The sequence below is a fragment of the Micromys minutus genome, assembly GCF_963924665.1.
Source record: "Micromys minutus genome assembly, chromosome: 15".
NCBI classification, from domain to species: Eukaryota; Metazoa; Chordata; class Mammalia; order Rodentia; family Muridae; genus Micromys; species Micromys minutus.
In genome coordinates, this window is record NC_137984.1 from 15,995,439 (window position 1) to 16,020,333 (window position 24,895).

The window sequence follows — 24,895 nt, forward strand, 5'->3', positions numbered from 1 at the left end:
CTCTGCCTCTCTGTCTGTCTGTTTGTCTGTCCGTCCATCCCACCCACCCACCCACCCACCAATCTATCTGTCTGTCTGTCTATCTGTCTGTCTATCTATCTACCTGTCTGCCTGTCTATCAATGTATGCGTCTGTCTCTACCTTACTTTCATTCTCTCTAGATCATTTCTGGTGTGTGTGTGTGTGTGTGTGTGTGTGTGTGTGTGTGTGTGTGTGTGTGTGTGCGCGCGCTCTTTGTTTTGGCTCATTTCTCTTATTAGGTGAAAGGAAGAATAAATAATTACCAAATAAGAAAAAAATGCCCCTTCTATGAACTCTAGATGTTATTTCCCGTGTATCATCATTCTCTCTGACATACTCTACATAAAGATTTCTTAAACGTGTTGTTGCAATTTAATGTGATGGCTTCTCCCTTTTCTTTATTTTACCAATTTTACTACTATATGCTTGAATGAGCATTCTTCTTGTAAATCATGGCTTATTGATTTCAAGCATTATGCAAACTTCTAGGCCTATTCAGTTGTTAAATCATGTCTTAGTGTCTTATCTCACTACTATGATGATTCACTGTAGAAAGTCTGGTAAATCATTACTACTATTCAGAAGCTTTATCATTAACAGTTGTATAAAGGTTACATTAACTTCTAATAAATGAGTAAAATATGCAATGTAGATAAGAGCTTCATTAACAGAAAAGATAGACAGACTTTCTCTTAATCAGGAAAACATATGAGGTTCCATTGCCCATATACTGCATAAGAAATTTAATTATACTACAAGACATGAAGAATCTCTAATAAAAACCCAAAATAAGTAGACATACAAACAGAATTAATTTAAATAATAGCTTATATTGCCATATTAAAAGAAATATCAGAAATGATTATGGACAGAAATAGAAGTAAATACAGATTTGTTAATAGTCATATAAAGATTGTCTATATGAAGTTCAAGAAAAGGAAAAAAAAGAAAAGAAAAAAAACATTATGCTTAATCCTTACACACCAAGAAAACTTTGACTAATTCCAGGTTACATCCTATTTTACATGTACTTTATGCTCATTGTAACTAGTAAGATCTTAATATACACTATCAAACCTTAAAAAAAAACAAGCACTGACAAAAATGTATTCATATACGTTTATGCAAAAATGCTTTAAATGTTTTTTTAAAATAAAATTGTTCAAAAAAGATTGTCAACCTTCAAAATCTAAAGATAAATATTTTTTTCTTTGGAATGATCATTATTTAATCAAATATACACTGACAGCATTCATGACTGAAAATATGAGATATAAGTAACACTTGTATACCATTTATCTTTCTATGTCTCTGTCTCCTACTCCCTTTTTTTAATGGCTGTCCTGGAACAAGTTCTTTTTGGCCAGGGTGGCAAAATTGCTGCTGTAAATATTTGATTGACAGTTAACAGGTAACTAAACTTGTACATCTCTAGCTTGGTGAAATTTAATGAATTTACTCTGTAGAGGGTACATGTATAATATAATACTTCTAATTCTCAAATAAAGCTTCATAAGATTCATAGTGCTTCACTAAAATGTTAAGTTTACCTATATATGGCAAAACTGACTTCAAACTAAAACTAGTTAGAAGACATAAGGAGAAATGTTTCACACTTATCACAGAAACACTATACTTGGAGGATGCTACAACTCTTACAATACACATACATGTTTCCAGTTTCACTTCAAAATTTTACTAGAAGAAACAACAGAAATTACCCTCAGTACAAAGGTGGTCTTTGATGCCATTAGAACAATCTGACTAATTTTTTTAGATAGGCCTTCCACTGCAGGTATACAACACCAGGGCTGAAAAAGAAATTTGAGAGGAGCATTTGTGTTTGTTCTTTTGTTTGTCTACTGTGGTTCACCTCTAACGAAAGTCAGAACAGAAACTCAAAAGGGTCAGGAACCTGGAGTTCATGAAGGAATGCTGTTTACTAGTTGGCCTCCTTATGGCTTGCTCAACCTGCTTTTTATGGAACCCAGTACTGCCAGGCCAGTGATAAAAGCATACACAAACTGGACCATTGATAATTAATTGAGAAAATGCCTTTTGGCTCTGTCTTATAGAAGAAATTTCAGCTGAAGCTACATCCTCACTTATGACTCTAACTTGTATTGTTGATACAAACAACCAGTCATTCTCTCTCTCTCTCTCTCTCTCTCTCTCTCTCTCATATGTATATATATATATATATATATATATATATATATATATATATATATATATATATATATATCTAATATACATATACACATATATATACACATATACATATATATAAATATATATACACACATATACATATATATACATATATATGTATATACCAATAGACAAAAGTAAACAGATAAAATAACAATTCTGAAGAAGATGTGTGCGGAGCCGTATGTGGACAACATTACAAGATGGTACTGGCTCCCTCACAGTTTGAGGTAAACAACTCCATATATAGTAATATTCTTGTCAGCTAAGGCGCTGCACCCTGCACATGCACAGTACATAACCTATCTCCGGCCAATCCCGAGGCCTCTGTTGTCAGCAGACTGGTGACAACCAATCATGGCAAACCCCGTATGTACTTCTCCCTATATAAGCAGAGAGCTAGGGTAGTTCGGGGCCCCTTGCTTCCTGCTCTCCCCTTCAATCAAGAGGCTCCCATAAAGTGTGATCTGAGAAGAATCCTCTGGTGGTGGTCATCTTTCCTCGCTGGTCGAAGAGCGAACCGCAAAGCTGGAATGTACAAAGTGGTGGTACCAAAAAAATCAGGTAGTAGAGGGGAGTATTGTCCCAAACTAAATTATGTGAAAGCCTAAGCTAAACCCAAAAGTGAAAGCCAAGTAGAGTACACTGGAAAATGAAGAAGGGGAATACATACCCTACACATGTATCAGAAAATACTAGTTAGAGAACTAATCCCAAAGAACCAGTTAAACAAGTATAATTAGGCTGCATGTTTGTACATTGTCATTTCTAGAAGACTGGGTGATTAAGTTAGAACCATGGTATAAGGTAGACTCTGTACCTCTGTTACTGGTCAAGGAGGTCCCAGAGGTCTCCCAGACAGCAGTAATCCTAGCCATCTCCCTTGATCATTCTTCATAACAGCATTGCAAGGCCCAATTACAAAAGATTCAACAGTTGGTAACAGAAAATAATGTAACCGATGTCAAATCACCTGAAAATTTTCTTAGGTAATAGAAAGATTAAGAAGGTGGTATATGGTCTGCTGGAGAAGAAAATAATAGCAATGCTCTTTTTTAGAATTAAACTCTGAATACTACAATAATGCTTTACCAAATAAGATGTGACCACCTGTAACATAGTGGCACCAGTTGTATATGGTAACTAATACTTTCCTGATTGAAGAACATCTATGTATCTATTTCTTCTTGTTAGTTTATCATAGCTATTTAATTTTTATCATTTATTATTAGATATCTACATATCTCTTCCTGATCTAAGAATCTAAGTCTGATAGAGTAATCCTGGTTAAATACTAGGTGGTAGTAAATGACTGGCTCTAGAAAAAGGCTTCCTAATGTTATTTTACTAAATATTCACATTCTTATTCTGCCTTCTAAAATCTATGCTTATATCCACAGGCCTGTGCTATTTCAAATCTTTGAGTGAGAAACTCCTTTTTATAGTTAAAAATCAGTACTATAGAAAGATCCTAAGAATAACAGACTGAGTTCTCTTCTCCAGATGATATACTTATAATAATTTTTTCTACTAGGGCTCAGAGAATGTTATAGAAGAGGCAGGAAAAATGTACAAACCAGGGCTAGGAGAAATATTTGGTGCTGTCATCAATCCATGACATCACTTTATATTGTAACAATCACCTCACAAATACTGTCATTTCCTGTACAAAAGTGGAATAAGAAGAAAACAAACCAAAATTCTGGAGTAGATAAATTGATGCTCTTACAGCTACCCTCACTGAGAAACTATTGAGAATGGAAGAATCATTTTGTGGGGGTGTTGACTACTCTATGTTTCCCATGCTCCAATGAATGTCCCCCTACCCATGTATGTATGCACAACAGTAACTGGATAGAGAAAATTATCAGAGTGTGTGTTTCTCTCTCTCTCTCTCTCTCTCTCTCTCTCTCTCTCTCTCTCTGTGTGTGTGTGTGTGTGTGTGTGTGTGTGTGTGTGTGTGTGTGTGTGTTAGAGAGAGAGAGAGAAAGAGAGAGAGAGAGACAGAGAGACAGAGAGACAGAGACAGAGAGAAACAGAGAGGGACAGAGACAGAGAGTTTGGATGGTCCATGTAGGAGAAATGTGGGGAAATTGAAAGGAAGAAAGTAGAAGTGGATACCATCATATTACATGATGCACATGTATGACATTGTCAATGAAAAAGCTATAGAACTTTAAACTACATTTGTGAAATGAGATCCTGGTTTCCATACTTATAGAAAGGTCTAAAATTCATATAATTTCCAAGGATTAGAATGGAAGACATAATGTGTTTTGTTAAAGGATGATGCTGTGCAACTGAGCACTCCACACACCTATCTGACCCTGTGTGACTCTAGGAGGAACAAACACTACATAGACTGTCAATTATGTACATTACAAAGCAGCTCTCCATTTCAAGATTGCGTCCTTCAAGAAGGATAGTGGCCATATTCCCACCACTATTGCAGCAGTAACTTATATGAGTTAATTTAGGTAGTATCGTTTCTCCTGATTATAAATATGTAGAACAATGCCCCTTAAGTGTAAAGACATGACACAAGGGTACATTTGAACACCTACAGGCAATATTTTCCAGAATTAGAATATATTGGAGCAAGTTGAATAAGACTATATATTTCAACTTCTCATTTAGAAATCTGGTTTACATTTTATTTCACTGTCTGAACTTACTAAGATATATAATGTTTTTCTGTATGTGTCTTTTATTTGCATGTCTATCCAACTCTGTTGATCCTACATGACTATTTCTCAGAAGAAAATAATTTCTTTGAGATATTTGATTACCAAAAAGCAAAGCAAAAGTAGAAGACAAAAATAAGGAACAATATAAAAGAAGAACATTTCTAAATATACCTTTTATAATATTTCAGCATATTAGGTAGGATGTTTCTTAAGAAATAAAAGGACTTTTCTCCTTAGAAGATATTATTACCATATAGAAGTGATTTTCTTGTATGCATTTAACCAATCAATTTGATTTTAAAAGATTTTATATATAGTAGAACGTGTATTTTTTAGTTTTTAAAAGTATTACACATGTGTATATGCATATATGCATATTTATAAAATATTTCTATTATATCCTCTTAAAATATAAGGCCATGATTTTTGTGAGCTGGAACCATTTGTATTAAAATGCCCTATGTAGACAAGTTCTCATAAAGAATGAAGTCTAGTTTTGAATTAACTCTGTATTTAATTTAAATTATACAAAAACACTAAAATAAATTTTCCTGTAGACAAATAACAGCATCTAGAGTCTATAGAAGTCTTCACACCCAGTGTTTTCATTCAATAAACAACCATTAAACTTAATGACAAACAAAATTGAGAAAAAAAGATGAATGAAGGAAACTAATTCACAGTCATATCAATATGAACAAGGGCTACATGACATAATGTAATCATGGAAACAGAAAACATCTGAGCACTACAGTCACATAGGATCCTAAGATCCTAATGTTTGCTACTCCTATTTCATATTTTAAAACATAACCACCAACATGGTAGTATTAACATATGGGGTTTGGAAGGCAATTGTGCCACAAGAGAGACACTCTCCTAAGTTAGAATTAGAGCCTTATTCTGGAAATCTTGAGGCATGCTTTCCTGTGGGTACATAAATTGAGCCCACCATTCATGAGAAACTGACCCTCACAAGCTATCATATCCACATGCATGTTGATATTGGAAGTTACAGCCTCTAGAGCTGCTGGAAATAAAGATCTATTGCTTGCAAATTACATAAATTATTTTAAAACAACTGGACTAGACTTGTGTACACATAACTTGTAAGTAAGATAAATTATTGGTTCAGATAAGCATAAATATACTATGAACACCAAACAAGGTTCGATATATTTTACACCAATGTAAGAACTATTTGTTGTGACATTTATTAGTTATGGTAAATTGGAATATCCTTTAGAGTACAGAGCTTTTCTGAGGGTTGCAAGGTGCCTTTTGCCCCAACTTATCCTGATGTCAAGCTCTGCCTTTTTATCATTTTATTGGATATTCTATGAATTGCATATCAAATGCTATCTCCTTTTCCCCCAACTCCCCTCCTCTCCACCTTTCCTTGCTTCCATGAACATTAGAGTTGAATAGCATGACAATTAATTGAGTTACAACTTAACAACTCATTTGGGAGCTTATTTATGAATGTTAATATCTGTAAATAATTATGGGGAAAAGAGGGTAATCAGAGTTCAAAGATCACATTACAAAAACAGGTTAGGATACAGGGGTTTTCTCCATCTAACAAGGACACATGTTCCACCATATTCATAGCAGCTTTATTTATAATAGCCAAAGGATGGAAAGAACCCTGGTGTCCTTCAACACAGGAATGGATACAGAAATTGTGCTACACATACACAATAGAGTACTGCTCAGCTAATAAAACAGTGAGTTCATGAAATTCCTAGGCAAATGGATGGAATTTGAAGCTATCATCCTGAGTGAGGTAACACAGTCACTAAAGAAGTTCATAGCATGTACTTACTGAAAACCAGATACTAGCCTCCATCTCACAGAATTTATGAGGCTCAAAGAAGGAATGCCACAAGATGGATGTTTCAGTCCTTAGATGTGAGAACAAAATGCTCATGATTGGAAATAAAGGGACAAATTGGGAGCAGATATTGTAGAAAAGATCATTCTGAGATTGTCTCACATAGGGATCCATCCCATATGCACCCACTAAACCGAAGCACTATTGCTGAAGCCTAGTAGTTCTTACTGGCAGGAACCTAATATGGATGCCTTTTCAGAGACTCTGTCAGAGTCATACTGATACAGATGAGGATGCTTGCAGCTAACCATCAGACTGAACATGAGGACCACAATGAAGGAGCTAAAGAAAGGACTGAAGGAACAGAAAGGGTTTGCAACCCCATGGAAAAAACAAAATTATCAACTAACCAAACCCAAGTCAGCTCCCAGGGACTAAAACACCAACAAATGAATTCACGTGGGGAGACCCATGGCCCAAGGTGCATATGCAGCAGAGGACAGCATTTTGTGGTATCATTGGGAGGAGAAGCCTTTGGTCAAGTGAAGTCTGGTTTTCCCAGTGTAAGGGAATCCCAAGGTGCTGAGGATGGTTCGGAGAGAGAGCACACTCATGGAAGCAAGGGAAGGGAAGGGAGGATTTGGAGAAGGGGACAACATCTAAAATGTAAATGCAGAGAATATCCAAATTTTAAAAAAAGAAAAAATGTAGGATTTGTGAGTGCTTGATTGTTTATTTTAAGAGACAGGATCTCCCTACCTATCCCTGCCTGGGCAGAGACTGCTATGGCTACCCCACAGACCTGAAATTCTTAGAGATTTATAGGCTACAGCCTCACTAATTTTGGGAAAAAATTTGTCCAGAAAATGACTGACTTCTACCTTTCATTTAGGAATTGTAAAATCACCATTTTCAGGCATCCTTTGTAAGTCCATTTGTAAATGCTGCTCAATTTCCAGTTTCTTTCCCCTGTGCCCTTCTTGTATAAAAGGCTGCAATAGGAGACCCATCTATGTTTATCAAGTAAATGCAAATCCCTACTTCCAGCCCAAGTATATTGCATGAACATCATACAATACCTGAATTTTACCAACATTCTGGATTCATATATATACTCTTTACTTTAAAAATGTCTGTAGAGAAAAATATCCATTTTATATGGAGATCAGCCTTTCAATTCCAGGAGAGAAATTTGTGTCTTGATCCTACCTAACTTTGACATGTTTCCAGTTACTCCCTAATTTGTAGAAAGTAAATTGAGACAGCTTTCCTTTCCATTAAAGCTATCCTCTTTGGTTCCTTAGCTCTCCTTAAGCTCCTTTTAGATTTCTTCCATCAGTAATCTCTTAAAATGCTGACAGAAAATCTGTCCACAGGTATTTTATCTACGCTTATATGATTTCATTTACTGTGTGCTATGAAGAAGCTGGAGCAATTTGCTCACACAACACCTCAACTTTAAATTGGATGAAGAAAAGCTTAGAGATCATTTCAGTACCTAATGAAGACACTAAATGTGAAAGTTCTGCAGAGCTCACCCATCAACGCCCTCTGTGATACTGATGGCACAGAGTAGAGTTCCATCTTCAAAAAAATTTTCACATGGGAAATATACCTGTTCTTCTCAATGCATTAAATGATATAACATGGGGTGAGTTTTTAAAAAAGAATAAGAAAACATTTTAGAAGGATAGTACTTGAGCAATGACATGTTAAACCTTGATTTACTCCTTTTGTATACTTGTAGTAAACATATTCATATCACCCTCAGAATCACAAACAACTTCAGGGCTTCTGGTCAGTACTTTTGGTCTTCAGGAACTAGCATGTATATTTAAAATGTAAAGTAAGAAATGTTAAATTCCTGTTTATCAAATCCAATATCCATTTCCATTTTAGACACTTTTTTTTTTGAAAATCATACTTCATGCACCTCATGAATATAAAGTTCTACATCCTCCTGTTTAGTTTAATTTGTTTCATGGACTAGATTGAAAACATTTTTGAAGACGTTGACAGGTGCAGATGTGGGATTAGGGAGACACCACTGAGATTATCAGGAGTTGTTTGTTCTTTGAAAATACCTAGCATTGTGAAACTTGCTTGTATATTTAAATCTAATTTGAAAACTATGTATTTATTCTTGTCTCAAATAGATTCAGTCCCACGGGTAGGATGCATTCTACATGTGCACGTCATACTGTCAAAGTCGTCACGGCTTTGACACTATTCTTTCCAATCCTGATATATTCAATTAAATCTTCCTTGGAATGCTATGTGCATTTAGAGACCATCTATTCTGCTTTCTATGTATGCTTCACTTTCTTTTTTTTTTAACTTTTTTTTAAGAAACAAAGATAAAAGAAAAAAAATTTAAACATTTTTGTATAAATGTATACAAATACAATTGTGTCACTGCATGGCTTTTTTTTTTCTTTTTTTTAAGGTTTGATAAACTGCATTAAGGTCTTACTAGTTACAATGAGCAAACAGTACATGTAAAACAGGATGTAACCTAGAATTAGTTAAAGTTTTCTTGGTGTGTAAGAATGGAGCACAATTTTTTTTTCTTGAACTTCATGCAGTCTGTGAGTTGTTTCTGGGGTGTTCAGAGCTTTCTGGGATTAGTATTCCATTATCAGTGACTGCATTTCATGTCTGTTCTTTTGTCACTGGGTTATCTCACTCAGAATGGTATTCTCTAGATGCAACCATTTTCTTAAGAATTTCGTTAAGTCATTGTTTCTGATAGCTGAGTAGTATTCCATTGTGTAAATATACCAAAATTTTTGTATCCATTCATTTACTGAAGGACATCTGGATTCTTTAGAGCTTCTGGCTATTATAAATAGAGCTGCTATGCACATTGTGGTTCATGCATCTTTGTTGTATATTGGAGTGTCTCTGGGGTATATATCCATAAGTGGAATAGCTGGATCTTCCGGTAGTACTATGTCCAATTTTCTGAGGAATCGCCAGACTGATTTCCAGAGTGGTTGTATCAGTTTACAACCCCACCAACAGTGGAAAAGTATTTCTCTTTCTCCACAACCTTGCCAGCATCTGCTGTCATCTGAGTTTTGGATCTTGGACAATCTGACTGGTGTAAGGTGAAATCTCAGGGTTGTTTTGATTTGCATTTCCCTGATGGCTAATATGTGGAGCCCTTCCTTAGATGTTTCTCAGCCATTTGTTATTCCTTAATTGAGAACTTTTATTTAGCTCTGTACCCCATTTATTAATAGGGTTGTTTGATTCTCTGGTGTCTAGCTTTTTGAGTTCTTTGTATACCTTGGATATTAGGCCTCTATCTGATGTGGGGTTGGTAAAGATCATTTCCCAACTGTTGGTTGCTTTTTTGTTTTCTTGACAATGTCCTTAGCCTTACAGAAACTTTGTAATCTCATTAAGTCCCATTTGTCAATCTTTGACTTTAGAGCTCGAGCCATTGGTGTTCTGTTCAGGAAATTTTCTCCTGTGTCTATGTGTTCTAAGGTTTTCCCTACTTTCTTATTGCATAGTTTCAGTGTACCTGGTTTAATCTGGAGATATTAAGTCTAATTGGTTGATCCTATTTCTCAAATATTCCATTTGATTTTAAATCTACGAGCAGTTTTATTTATTATTAAAATTAGGCTACTAGATTTTTCTTATAACGTTCCATTTCTTTCCTTGCTCTCTTTTAGTTTTGCATACAGAATAAGACATCTGATTTATAGGACTCAAAATCACCATATGACAGTGTAATTTGGACATCAGTATTTATTCTCAAAAATATCTAAATTATAGGTGTAAACTAGATATCCAAACAAAAGAGGAGTTTTTCCACTACATTTCAAGGGGGTGAATACAAATATAAACCACCAGATTAGTAACTATCAGAAAAATTAAGTGCCATGTTTCTTTCATGTGTGCTTCCAGGATGCAATACAAAATTCATCTATGCCCATGTGACATAAAAATAGGAATACAATCTCAGTCAACCGTATCCAAGACAGTGTCACTGTAGAAACCCAATGATGAGCTACACAGGGAATCAGGTAGGTGAGTTTAATTCTCTTTCCCGTTCTTCAATTCCAACTTCACACGCTTATCCCCAAGTTTGTAGTGGAACATCTGCTGTGGGCTCTCTTATTACAACGCCATCACTCTCAAGGAACTACCCAGGTTTTACTCCCATATCCTTTGATCCTCACACTATTCCATTGTATCCCTGGAGATCAATCAACACTGTTCCTGTAAATAGCAAGGGCATCAGTTCCTTGTGCTAGATATGCCTTACCTCATTCTCTTGAGTCATCCTCCCTTCTAACCAATCCACATTCCTGCATATCAGTTCCCAGTACCAACAAACAAGTTCTATAAAGGATTAACCCAAAGTCACATATGGCATAGGATTAGAAGCACTACCAGGTCAACTCATGCTCCTAAGAACAAGAGATAACATCAGAAACCAAGGAATGAAAAGCCATACACAGACACACACAGACACACACACACACACACACACACATACAGACAGACACACACACACACACACACACACACACACAAAGACAATGCCAGATATTAACATTTGGAATTATTATCATTCCCAAATCCAGATGCCTTGATGTCAGCATAAGAGATAACTGGGCTAATATGTCTCCAGTAGAGAACAACAATAATATTTTAATAGGCCTTGAGATATACCATATATATGAATCACAATATGATAATGTCAAAGTAGCTCCTTAAAATAACACAGTTATACTTTTACCTGAACCATGTAAAAACCAATAAGATCTTTCTTATAAACATAGGTGCAATTCCTTTTTCACTCTTTCATAACTGAGATTTCTGGTCAAGGAGCAGAATACACAGACATTTCAATTCTTTTTAGGTTTTTGTATATCTTTTAATGGATATTTTATGTATTGACATTTCATTGTATCCCTTTTCCCACCTATACTCTTTCCTCTCCCTCTCTCTTCTACCCTGCTTCTAAGAGCAAACCCCTCTCCCACTTACCCACACACACATAAGTGCTCTGACAATCTTCTACACTGAGGAAATGAGCCTACACAGGAACAAAGATCTTTGATTGATGCCAGACATCGCCATGCTCTTCTAAATATAGTTGGAGCTATGAGTCTCTCCATGTGTACTCTCTGGTTGGAGGTTTAACTCTGAAAGTTTTGGCAGTTTAGTAGACCAATATTGTTTTTCTAATATGGAATTGCAAACCCCTTCAGCCCCTTCAGTCCTTTCTCATGTTCTTTCATTGGGTTTTCCATGTTAAGTCTGATGGTTAGATGCAAGCAATCTCAACTATATCTGGATGACTCTGGCAGAGCCTCTGAGGATACATCCATATCAGGCTCCTGTCAGAAAGCACTTCTTGACGTCACCAATAGTGTCAGGTTTTGGTGTCTTCATATGGGACAGATCCCCAGGTGGGGCATTCTCTGGATGTCCTTTCTTTCAGTCTTATCTCCACACTTTGTCTCATATTTCTTCCTGTTGGATTTTGTTTCCCCTTCTAAGAAGGACTGAAGCATCCACACTTTGGTCTTCCTTCTTTCTGAGCTTCATTCTTAAAACATGTACCCAAACTCTGAAGAGTCATACATTGTGTTCATATACCCAAATCAAGAGCTATGTTTTGTTTCTCTTTGAATTTATTCCAGTGATGGTACATCCTTAAATCTGGCAAGTTTTTCTTAAGATCTCACATAACAAATGCCCTTAAGTGGAATTAAGGAATTCCACTATTACTGCATACTCAAAATTTTTAATGTTCACAGCATATTATCATAATTGTTAGGAAAAGAAATTGGCATGATCAGAGGCATTAAAATTTGACAGGGCAAGAACAAGGAGTAGAGTTGTTGTACTAGAAAATACAATACCAGATGTAGCTGAATATATTTCAGACACTAATGCCGAATTTTCATTTAGTATGCTGTTACTAAAAGACATAGAAACCAAATTCAAGAACACAACAAAAGTTAGTGCACCATTATAAAGTAGGCTTTATCCAAAAGATGCAAGGATAGTTCAATCTATGTAAAATCCATAAATATATTCCATCATAGAAACAGACTGTAAAACAAAACAAGTTACATATAACATCTAATTAGATGCAGAAAAAGCCTTTGATGAGCTTCCTCTTTAGAATAAAAGTCCCAGAAATATGAACAATGCACAAAAGAATGGATGTGATGTATATGGAGCCTGCAGTGAACATCAACCAAAAAGGAGAGAAATAGAAAGCATTTCCACTATAATCAGGAAAATGAGTAGGCTGTCTCTTTCTGCTATTATGATTTGTGGTACTGTATAAAAGTCAGACTGTTGGAAGTGCCTGTACTGTGGGTGAAATAGACACACTGCACATCCCAAATGCAGAAGTTTTGTCCAGTTGGCAAATATTCTCAAAGTAAAATGAGATGTCTAACAAGTAGTATCAGTCTATTTTTAGTGTCATAGGTATACTCAGGAGTAGAAGGTTAACATAACACAAAGAAACTTTACTGCAGAATTATATGAGGTTTTTTCATAATCTCTCTCTCCCTTGCTTCCCCCTACCCCTTGTGAGCATCATAATTCTTTATCTGAAATCTTTTATTATTTTACCCTACTGGTCTTTTGTATGTATATTGTGTTTTTGAATTTGTGTTTCTAATGGATTATTTTGTTTTACAATAACTGTATTACATTCAACTGCATATCATCTAACATTCAATTTATTGAATGTACCAATATTTTGTCAGTTATAATATTAGCAAATATAACCCACATACAACAAGACAAAAGTTGTGAACTTCTTTCAATCCTCCTTACATTTGTCTAAAACCTGAAGTGTAAAGATTAATTTTTTTCAACCTTAATATAACAGAGGATATACTTTAATACTTTAATTAATCAAGAATACTTTAATCATGAATCACCATGCCCTAGAGTGTAAAAGCATCAACTTTTAAAAATTCATTTTAAAATGTTTATGTTTATGTTCTGTTAAATTTTGAATGGTTTAGACAAAAAAAAATGAAGAAATAATTTTCAACAATTGAGCATTCATATGCATGAAACAAATCTCCAATTAAGAGGTACTGCATCCTAGGATGTTTCACCTAAATTTTGACCTACTAGATATGCCAGTGTTTTCTGCACCATATGTGCTCTGATGCTTGCTGAAGCCAAAAAATGGCAGTGGAACTGGAGATCTCAGTGGGTGTGAGCCATCTGTTATGAGTACTGGGAACTAATCTTAAGTGATCTGTTAAAGAACCTAGTGCTCTTACCGCTATACAATCTCTCCAGTTGCATATCCAGTTTCTAACACAGAGGTCCTTTAATTATACAGAAAGGAGTTTTTGCCTGTCCTTAAAAAGTGAGTTTAGAATGGTTAATAGCAAAATGTCACAGTGTTCATTGCTTATTTTAGTTGAAAGTTAACATTTTAAATGTCCACACTCATGCCACTGCAGTGAAAGCTCTTGAAAATATGGTGTAATGGTGACTCACAAGTTGGCAGTACTTGTTCTCAGTGTCTCCAGGGAGAAAATTCTGTTTATGTCTTTGGCTCTGCTGAGAAGTTTGATCAGATACATCCATTTTCTAAAGATTACACGCCGTTTTATATATATACATGAGTGTTTCATAACCTTAAAATTACAATATTTTCATTATAATAAATAAGGAGAGTAGTTCTACATTGAAGGTAAAGTAATTAGTAGTATGTTTGATGCTTTATAGAAATCATGACGTAAACGAACCTCATTCTTAACTTATAAAACACAGGAGGATGAACACCTATTGAGGACAGCACATCCCTCTCTAGAATTATAAGAAATAAATAAATGAATGTTTTTTTTTTTTTTAATTTTGGTCACTGCTCATCAGTAAAATTTACTCTTTTAATTTGCTGGCTTGGGAGTATAAAATGTAGAGAACCACACTATAAAATGGACAGTGGCTGCTGGAACAATGGAAAGGATAACCCATTTATGAATGCCAACATCAGCTGATATCCGTGCTAATGCCACTGGAAGATTTCTTTCCAGGAACTGGAAATTCTCTCCTTTGACTTCTATTTTTTTTTCATCATGGGAGCAACAGACAGATAGATCACATTTAATGAGCTATTATAACTTTGCCTTCATTTAAAGATCATTAAATTATGTAGCACACTGCTACAGTTTAACATAAAAGTTGTTTTTTAAGGTCAATTTATCATTCTTCAGAGGAAAATATATGAAGTGTTGCTTTTTTAAATATAAGCTAACAGAATAGAAAAGCATATTTCATTGTAGAATTAATTTATGTCTCAATAACAGGAATCCTTTTTATGTTTTAAATGCAACTTCAATTTTACAGAGATTTTCAAACTCTTTTAAAATTTACAAATGCAAGCTGCTTTCTAACATATTTTATTCTTACCTTACCTGTGATATTACACATCCTTTATGATTTTATCTACTAATATTGATTTTACATTGAAGTTTTCTCAGGTTACTAATTTTATTGTCTTTTACATAGATTTGTCATCAAAAACAAGTAGAAACTAATGATCTTCAGTTTGTATATTTGAGTGCATTTGGTAATACATACATTTGTATGTATGTATGTATGAATGTAGATAACACTAAAGAAAAGTCTACTAATTACTTATATATGTTTCTCACAGACAGTAGAATCTTTTTAAATTATTTTTAAATCTTTTTTATAGTCCAGTCATTATCCCCATCCTCTGACATATATACAAGCAGTTCTCTGATGTATATGAGTCAGGAGACTCTTAGCAGCTTGTGCAAGCTTCCTGGTTGGTGGTTCAGTGTCTGAGAGATCTTGTGGGAGCAGGTTAGTTAAAACTGTGGGTCTTTCGGTAGTGTTGCCCTCCTCCTCAGATTCTTCAAGCTTTCCTCTGATTCTACCATAGAGGACTCTGTATTCTCTCTGTTGTTTGGATGTGAGTGTCTGCATCTGACTCTTTCAGCTGCTTGTTGGGCCTCTCAGAGTGCAGTCATGCTAGGCTCCTGTCTATAAGCACACCATAGCATCAGTAATAGTGTCAGGCCTTGGAGCCTCCTTTTGAGCTGGATCCCAATTTGCGCCGATCACTGAAACTCATTTCCATCAGTTTAGCCCTACACTACTTTTAGACATGAACCACTATGGGTTAGAGTTTTAGATTGTTGGATGGCAACCCCATCCCTCCACTTGATGACCCATCTTTCTATTGGAGGTGTACTATAAAAATTCCCTCTCCCCACTGTCAGATACCTCCCTTTGAGTCCACCCAGGTCTCTGGTACATCATAGAGGGTCCCATAACTTCTTACTTCCTGAGGCTTCCAATTTCTTTCTGCTGGTCCTCATGATTTCTCTCCTGTTCTCCCCAATACCTGCTTATGTTACCATTTTCCCTTGCTTGTCTTCTGTCCTACACAGGTCTCTCCTTTCCCCCACTAGTGAGTACATACCTTGCATGTCCCTTTGGGTCTGAATGACCTCACTCAGAATATTTTCTAGTTCCATCATTTGCCTGCAAACTCATGTTGTCCTCATTCTTAATATCTGAGTAGAATTCCATTGTATAAATATACCAATTTTTTGTATCCATTCTTCCACTGTGGGACATTTTGGTTGTCTCCAATTTCTAGCTATCATAAATGAGGTGCAACACATGCAACACACAGTGCAACACATGCCCCTCTGGAATGGTGGGGCTTCTTTTGGATATGTTTCCAAGAGTGGTATGGCTGGGTCTTCAGATAGATCTATTTCTAACTTTCTCAGAAACCGCTAGATTGGTTTCCAGACTGGTTGTACTCGTTGGTATCTCGCCCTCAATAGAGGACTGTTCCTTTTCCTCCACCTCCTCAGCATCATGTGCTCTCATCAGAGCTTTTTCTCAATTCTGGCTCACATTAGTGAGAACCTGTGCATCCCAGATGACCCTGAAGAAGCCCTGTGCCTCCTAGTTTCCTGGGATTTAGTGAAAGTTCAGCGTACCTCTCTAATCGTTATAAAGAATGCAGCAGCTCATAATGCTTAAAACAAATGAGGAGTCCTGTTCCAGGTCCCTTCTTTAACAATCCAGCTGACATAATTAGTCTGGCAGCCTTTCTTTGCCTTTTTTATTTTCAAGTAAGCAACAAAATTTTGGGGATGTATAACCTCACTTGTTACTTTGCTCTCAGAATTTCTTTTAGCAATGTCAGCTTGAGTGAAAAAAACAAAAATAACAAACAACAGGATATTCTATAGGAGATCTGCTCTGTGCCAAAATATCTAATATGTTATTTTCTCATAAAAACATAAAGAAATAAGATGGGCAAGCCACTCTATTTTTTTAATTCACCTAAATTACCTTCTTTTATCTCATTATTGCACAGTAGTTCTTACTAAACTTCCATTCATTGTATATTGTTTTCTAAACTCTGAAGAAAACTGCCCTGCCTACAGGAAACAAATGAAAGCTATCATATCTAAGGAATTGCAGTAGAAGATTATAATTAAGAAAAAAAATCCAAAACAAACAAACAAACAAAAAAAAAAACCACAAAATGCCAGTTTTTTAAGATCTCATTGAATTAGATTAACTTGGATACAAACTGCAAAATAAATAATTTTTGAGGTATTTAAAATGAAGTGAGAAAAATAGATAAATAAATAAAATGAAATTAGAAACATAGAATATGACACACACAATTACAATAGGGACAACGATACGTAACTCATAAGTATGGATAATTCATATTATCTAATGGACTTCATGTTTGCATACTTTTATGTTAATTGATACTGTTTCTTTGAGTTCATTACTCATTTATTCGAGGCAGACTAAGAGATAATTATTTGAAATATCTCCTGACTTCCAGTGCTAAGTGGCAAATACTAAGATGAGTTCCCTTGTTGTTACTTGACTTAACTGATTATTTTATTACACATAAAACACAAATAAATCATTATTCTGATTATCATTTGGTTATCATTAACTGCATATTCTCTCTCTCTCTCTCTCTCTCTCTCTCTATATATATATATATATATATATATATATATATATATATATATATATATAAATTTGTGTCAAATAGTGGAATTGTTGATTGTGTTACAAAACTTAGTGGAAACCAGTTATATAAATGCCACTCATAGTTCTGATACATCTTTCTTCAATTGTTCTCTTTTTTGTAAGCCTTGTCTCTCATCATTGTTAACACTACAATATAAAAAGTTATTGAAGGCCAATCAATATGATTCAGCATGTGCTTCCTAGGCAAGTCTGATCTGTAAGTAGAGAACTGAGCACACTGATTTATATTCTAACCCATGTTGCACACCATGGCACACTTACCACATGCATAATCATTATAGAAACAGGTAAATTAGTTGTGCTACTTAACATAGTTTTTGAAAGCTGTCCCCATACTATTCTATTAAAGTCTTTCTGGATGAATTTATTAATTCTGCTTTGTACTTTGTAGAACTGACAGTAAGTCATTTCTGTAAATGTCTTCTTTCTCTGTGCATTCATACCAAAGTCAGCATTTATTTTTCAGTGAGCTCTAATCTCCACAAGTATTTTGCAGTTTCTCTTAGGGAGACTGTTATCCTAGCCATCTCTGCTTGCTGAATCTGGTGAACAATGATCATATCTGAGAATTGTTGACTTATCTTCTAGGACTCATAGAAACTTTTAGAGCCTTCCTCCACTGCTGGGGTATTATCTTAGATCATTGACTAGCAAGTTCCTTCTTCCTTCCCATTTATTCTTTACATAATAACATTATTTGGGTTGTGACTACATGATATTGAGCTGGAAAACAGAAAGTAGATTGACCTACATTAAAGTATATAAATGTGCCCAATCCACACCAAATAAATGTACCTTGTAAGTAAAAATATGTGAATATCATATACACTAAGCTCTTAGAAAACCCACTTAATTATAACATATTTCATACTGCTACATCAAACTCTTGTTAAAAATTATGGGTTTCTTGACTTAGTATGCTAGAACACTGCTTTATTCATAATGGTTTCTGTACCAAATGGAAAAGATGCTAAGTTTATGTTCATTAAATAGATGGAAAATAAACATCTAATATGCTTTATTTGGATATTAATACAAATCCAATATCTTAGTAAGAGAATGTATTGCACTCTTCAAGTTAGACAATAATTTCTGTAGTTAACATAAAGAGCATTATAAACTTTTTTAACAAAAAATAAATAAATAACCCACAAACAAGCCTGACCTAGTTAAAGCACATCTGGAATTCAACTCCTGATGCCTTCTTATCAAGTGTATCAAAACTATAATGCTTTGATGAAACCTTTTAAAGCCCATTATTAAATGGCCTTATTTAACAAAAAATTATCAGTAGAAATTAAAGACAAGTAAAGAAAGAGATAATTTCCTTCCAAGTAATAGTTGTATTAGGCTTAGAAATTTTCCATAATAAACAACCATGTAGAACTTAAAGTAGGAAGAAATAAAGGCTCAAACTGCACAAAATCAGTCTACTTCAATAGTACCTGATGGTGTGGTGACCTAAAATGTAACTTACAAAGCTGATACACATTTTTATTAGCAATTTTTTAACTGGCTTTTGAATCCTGACAGTAATCCTCCAAACAAATGCTGACTAATAAATAATGTTGATTGAAAAGAATCAGCACAATGTATTAAAAATTTATCTCTGAAATATAAAAAATAATCAAGATTAAATCAGACTGGAAATATCATCTCTTGTTCTCTGAACTTGTTCTTTAAAGTCTGTGTTTAAGTTATTGTCTTCATAATTACTGTCTTTAAATGCCAGAACACATTGTCATTACTTTTAATACAATACTTCTTTCATCCTCTAAAGATTGCCTATTGTTAGAAAAGAAAGGAAGATGATAAATTAAAAAAAAGAAGCTTGCACTGACAATCTTCTATATTTGAGTCTTCTGCTACATTTTTATGATAATTCCACACAAAGAGCATAAAGTAGGAATGTTACCATCCATGCTTCTGTCATAACAATGAGATGCAGTTAACTGAAAAATTGCAAACTGTTTAACATGAAAAAAAAAAAAAAAAAGAAACCCTCAACCTACCAGAAGCAAATTCAGGAACCCAGAATAGGTTGGAACTGAGATGTTTTTAAGTAGGGAGAACTCTCCTGGGAAAGTGACACTCTCTGGAAAATCTAGAGGGAAAGATGTCTTATGTATAGGGTGCACTGATGAGAAAGAAGGAAAAGATAGTGTTTTAAGAGCCTCACAATATATCACAATCAAAGAAGAGTAGCTTGAGCTGGTCGTATCAAGGAATCCTGAAGCGCTTGCTGAAGACTTTAGCTAAGCAGTGTAACACATTCTTATTGAAAATCTCTGACAATAAACCACAAAATAAAAGTAAACATTTTTTTACAAAGCTAAAATGTAGATAAATGAGAGAGAAAAGAACTTCAACTTCATATGGCAAAACTTCACTTAACATAAATGAGAAACTGTACCAGTTCTTCATAATGTTTAACATGATTAAATATCATTTAGAAACACTTGCAGGTATGTAAAAAAAAAAAAAAAAAAAAAAAAAAAAAAAAAAAAAAAAAAACTGCTCATATTTTAAACGCAAAAGCTCAAAGAAAATGTGGTTTAAATGCATAAGATCTTTAAAAGCATACAGTGAAGAAAGTATAGTTATTGCATTTATCAAATCATTCAGGCTAGTGTTACCAGTCAAAGTTCATGTCAATGTCAGATAACTTTTCACATAATGTGATGAAAAGGTCACTTCAGCTCTGTGATATTAGTCTCAAAAATCTATAACCCCAGAATAATAAGAAGAAAATATCAAGTAAAGCCAAATTAGGGGATATTTTTATGAAATGCCTAACTCCTTGGATTCCAAATGTTAAGGTCATGAAAAGCAAGGCAAGACTAAAGGATCATCAGATAGTAAAGTATACTAAAGAATTAAGGTACATGAGATACTAAAGTTGAAAGACATTCTAACAGAAAAGCTGGTGATATACAACAAAATCTACAGAATAATTGTGTATTTTATTAATTTTATACTATTTAAGTGAAATATTGCATGAGCATTAAACAAAAATGCATTGATGAAATAGAAATATTTTATTATTTTTTATTTTCCTGTAAATATAAATTAGATTCAAAATACAAAATTAAGAAATACTAATAAATACATAATAAAAATTAAAAACAGTAATAGTGTAAAATATATTTGGGGGCTAAGATCCAAAATATACAAAGAAATAAAGAAGTTAGAGTTCAGAAAACCAAATAATACAATTTTTAAACTGGGGTTCAGAGCTAAACAAAGAATTCTCAACTGAGGATTCTCAAATAGCCTAGAAGCAGTAAAAAACATTCAACATCCTTAGTCATCAGAGGAATGCAAAACAAAATGACTTTAAGATTCCACCTCATAGTAATCAGAATGGATAAGATCAAAAACTCAGGAAAGAGCAGATGCTGGTAAGGATTTGAGGAAGAGGATATCTCCTACATGGCTCTTGAGACTGTAAGCTGCTAAAACCACTTTCCAAACTAGTCTAGTGATTCCTCATAAAATTGGAAATAGTTATACCTGAAGAACCAGCTATACCATTACTTGGCACAGACCCAAAAGAAACTCTAACATATAAAAAGGACACATGCTCCACTATGTTCAAAGCAGCCTTATTCATAAAAGCCAGAAGCTGGAAACAGCCAAGATGACACTCAGTATAAGAATGGATACAGAAAATGTGCTATATTTACAAAATGAAATACTACTCAGCTATTAAAAAATGTTGACTTCACAAAGTTTGTAGGGAAATTGATGGAACAAGAAAGTAATAACACTGACACAAAATGGTAACACTGACACAAAAGGACATACATGGTACGTACTCACTGATAAGTGGATATTAGTCCAAAAGCTCAGAATACCCACAGTACAACTCAAAGACCATATGAAGCTCCAGAAAAAAAGGCCAAAGTGTGTATACTTCAAACCCAGTAAGACAGAGGAACAAAATAATCACCAGCCGCAGAGGAAGGAGGTTTTTAAATGGGAGAATGGAGGTGAAGGGAAAAATAGAAGTGGGGTGGGTCAGTATCAAATATGGAAAAATACAGGAGAGGAGTCCAGAGATCCAGGAGAATGAACAGAAATAAGTAGCAGTAGAAAATGGGATACTTGGGAAACCACTAGAAAATCCCAGATGCCAAGAATGGGAGAATGTCCAAGGACCTAATGGAGATGAATCAGAAATACCGAACAGCAGGGAAACTGAACCTCAAGGAGTGGATGGATGAGGCCACTAAATCTAAACATAAAAAAAATTAACCTAGAACTGTCTCTGTCTAAATGTAATACAGGGGCAAAAATAGAGCAGAGACTGAAGGAAAGGCAATCCAGAGACTGCCCCACATTGGGATCCATCCCATTCACAGACACCAATCACTTGCATTACTGCTGATGCCAAGAAGCACTTGCTGACAGAATCCTGGTATAGTGGTCCTCTGAGAGGCTATGCCAGCACCTAAAGAGGACAGACACAGATAGTCACTGCCAACCATTGGACAGAGCCTGGTGTCCCCAATGAAAGAGTTAGGGAAGGAGCTAAAGGAGCTGAAAGAGCTGAAGAGTTTTGCAGCCCCATAGGAAGAACAACTGTATCAATTAATCAGACCTCTCAGAGCTTGCAGGGACTAAACTATCAACCAAAGAATATCCATGGGCTGGTCCATGGCTCCTGCTACATATTTACCAGAGGATTGCCTTATATGGCATCAATGGGAAGGGAAGCTTTTGGTCCTATGGAGGCTGGATCCCCATATAAGGGAACTGCTAGAGGGGTGAGTGGTGGGGTAGCACCCTCTTAGAGGCAAAGAAGAGGGAGATGGGGTGGGAGTTTCTTGGAGGGAAAAACAAGAAAAGGAATAACATTTGTAATGTAAGCAAGTAATAATAATAATAATAATAATAATAATAATAATAATAATTATTATTATTATTATTATGACAAAGTCACCAAGATGCCAAGACTCTATAATCTGCAAGCTCTTATTAATCATACTGAATAAGAGCATTAAAAGTCCAAAGAAAACAAAATTAACCTTAATAACATTTAATATTTCATGAGATGTGGCTAGTTTGGATGATAGTTAAGGAAGACAAAATAAGTTCAGACTCCTGGGATCCTTAGATTTAACTAATCTTTAGACTATGAATTTTAATTTTCCTGGAACTAGAAGAGAATCTCAATCTGTTCATGACTAAGGCCACAGCTGAGACTTATTAACAAAATACTGGAGCTAGAATACTCCCGGGACTCCAGCTAAAACCATCTAGTCACAGGCAAACAGGAGCTGAGGAGCTAAGGAGGAGACTTAAATTCAAAGTGGTGTAGGGAGTGCAGGAGGGGTGGAGAGTGTGGACCTGAATGTGTGAGTGTGGATGTGGTAGGAGTGTGCGAGCATATGAGAGTGTGATTAAGATACAGTATACGGATTGCTCAGCAAACCTTTAAAACATTTGTGAAAGATTAGAGATAAAAATATATAAAATAAATGAACAGAGTACAATTTTGCACGTCTAAAGATGTTTTATTACTCAAATTTAAAATGTGTCCAGTCATTCATTCTATGTGTTCACAAACTTTCAAGTTTTTATATGTATTTCTATTACGATGATCTCCTGCTTTGAGGAAGGGATTACAACATGTATGCAGAAATTGGCCTCATAGAATGAGGGATAATTGGCATTTATTAAGAGGCATCTTGGTGATGGAAAACAAGGAGGCTGGTGAAATAGAAATAGCATTATCAATCAGAACCACTCTCAGAGGTACAATGAGTATTTCTTCATGTCTGGATTTATATCCAAAAATCAGTCAAAACAGTCAAAAACAGTGTATAAAATATGTAAAATTCTTGATATAGTCAAATGCAAGCAATGTTTAAAATTGACATCAATCAATAAAATTAAAATCAATGCTAAACTTATATTTAAGAATTACCGTCCCCTCATTAATAATAGGCACCATTTGAAAGTACAGGGAAAATTACATATTATTTTATATAATTTTCATGAATATCTCTAATAACTAAGCTGTATTGTTACTACACATAAACTCGTTTTTTTTTTTTTTTTTTTTTTTTTTTTTTTTTTTCTGAAAGTGCTTGGTTAATTGAGATAGTCACCCTGAATCAAGTAGAAAGTTTTTACTGATTTATTTGTATTTGAAATTTATTGACAAATCATACAGCTTAGGCTACAGTATCAAGTAAGGTAGTCAATGACAATCATAAAACTCATATTAAAATAGGATAAAAATGAATATGCCTTTGTGTTTCTATGTGCAAAACATAAGATTATAAAAAAAGTTAACCTCATAAATATTATTATCCTGATAAAATTAATACTATGACTAAAATTATATAAGAATAAAAAGATATTATTAGAAAAAGGTAGGAAATAATCTTGAAAAGTAATATAAAAATAAACTACATTTTATTTTTTTAATTTTTTGCTTTTTTTTTTTGTTTGTTTTGTTTTATTGGATAGTCTCTGCATTTACATTTCTAATCTTATCCCTTTCCCCAAATCACATCCATCCTCCCCCTCCCATTGCCTCCATGAAGGTGCTTCTTCTCCTAACCACCCTCTCCCACTTCAGAACCTTGGCATTCCCTACACTGCGAAAATGAGCCTTAGCTGGACCAAAGGCCTCTCCTCTGATTGATGCCTGATGATGCTGTCTTCTGCTTTATATGCTCATAGAGCCAAGAGTCTCTCCATGTGGACTCATTGGTTGGTGTTTTTGTCCTTGGGAGCTATGGTGGGTTTGGTCAGTTGATAATTTTGTTCTTCCCATGGGCTTGCAGGCCTTTCAGCTACTTCAGTACTTTCTCTAGTTCCTTCATTGGGGTCCTCATGTCCAGTATGACGGTTAGCTGCAAGCATCCTCCTCTGTATACTTATTGCTCTGGCCGAGCTTCTGAGGAGGCATCCATATCTGATTCTTGACAGTAGCACTACTTGGCATCAGCAATAGTGCTTGGATTTAGTGGGTTCATATGGAATGAATCCCTAGGTGAGGCAGTCTCTACATGATCTTTTTTCCAATTCCTGCTCCACTATT